The sequence below is a fragment of the Mus pahari genome, chromosome 8 (genome assembly GCF_900095145.1).
Source record: "Mus pahari chromosome 8, PAHARI_EIJ_v1.1, whole genome shotgun sequence".
NCBI lineage: Eukaryota > Metazoa > Chordata > Mammalia > Rodentia > Muridae > Mus > Mus pahari.
This window is the reverse complement of record NC_034597.1, coordinates 50,444,950-50,446,316: the sequence shown is the minus strand read 5'-3', so window position 1 is coordinate 50,446,316 and position 1,367 is coordinate 50,444,950. Positions and strand designations below refer to the sequence as shown.

The following is a 1,367-nucleotide window of genomic DNA, read 5'->3' as shown; positions in this document are numbered from 1 at the left end:
TGTATTTTGAGACAGGGTTTCCCTGGCTGTCCTGGAACTCATTTTGTAGACCATGCTGACCTTGAACTCAGAAATCCGCCTGCCTCTGCCTCCCAAGTGCTGGGATTAAAGGCATGCACCACCACAACCCAGCCTGTCATTATATTTCTGACTCATTGAAAATTACCCTTAAACTGGTCCTTGCTATCACTGTATGTTGACCGGGAATGATTCCTGTGTGTGTGTGTGTGTGTGTGTGTGTGTGTGTGTGTGTGTCAGTGTATGTGTGTCAGTGTGTGTGTAACATAGAGTTAGTTCATGGCAGGCCTGAGGTACATAGCTAGACCCTGTATCAAAAGAGTACAGTTTCCCATGAAAATTCATTCCACTTCATACCTATACTGTTAAGTACAATTGTTATAAGAAAGATCACTGGTCAAAGAATATTACTAATGAAACTCTGGATCAGCAAGCACTGACTCCTTATCTTCTGAAAAGTCTCTCTAGATCAGGAAAAGAGGACTGGTCACATCCGTGCGAGTCTTCAGGGAGAACATGTCAGCATGATAGGTGAAACTTGTTATTTCTTCACCTTTCAACAATCACCAGTGACCCAAGTTGACTCTTCTGTTCAACAAAACACCCTCCATTTCAATTGTTCATAGGCTTATGAGCTTATGATTAAAATGAATTTTTAGTTTTAAGTTGCAAATGCTTAGGTTCAAGTTTGCCAGATTTCTGATTCTGTAATAAGTTTGGCACATACTTTTTATTGTATGCAAACTTTATACATATATATATATGTGTGTGTGTGTGTGTGTGTGTGTATGCAAACTTTATATGTGTGTGTGTGTGTGTTTGTGTGTGTGTGTCTGTGTATGTATGTGTATGTATATTATATAAAATTATAATTATATGTATATATATAATACATATGAGAGAGACAGGGTTTCTCTGTATAGACCTGGCTGTCCTGGAATTCACTCTAAAGATCAGGCTGGCCTTGAACTCAGAGTTTCACCTGGTTCTACCTACCTACCAAGGACTGGGATTAAAGATGTATACCACAACCACCTGGCAATGTTTTGCTTTACATATTTCAACCTTTAAATGGTTTTTCTTTTAGCTGGTAGCCCAAGTGTGAAGAAGATGAGAAGAAGAAAGAAACGTCTCTCATCAGGCTCTCCCACACAGGTAATTTGACTTATAGACCTAATTTCTTCACAGAATGTCCTTACTTAGAATTCTAAATGCCAGAGACTCACGGTTTTCAATCATTGGAGGAGTTGGCATTTGCACACCATCCTTCGTGCGTGTTCTCTCTCAGTGGAGCTGAAGCTAGACTTAGGGTAGCATCTGCTTGTGGACGTTGTACATCGTGGTGCGNA

General features: G+C 40.0%; 1 protein-coding gene across 1 annotated transcript in view; it reads left to right on the top strand.

Moving 5' to 3' along the window:
* The window catches only part of LOC110325091 (PHD finger protein 11A-like), an 18,495-nt gene that overhangs the window by 12,406 nt on the left and 4,722 nt on the right, over positions 1–1,367 (top strand). The gene's annotated exons all lie outside the window — the stretch shown is intronic.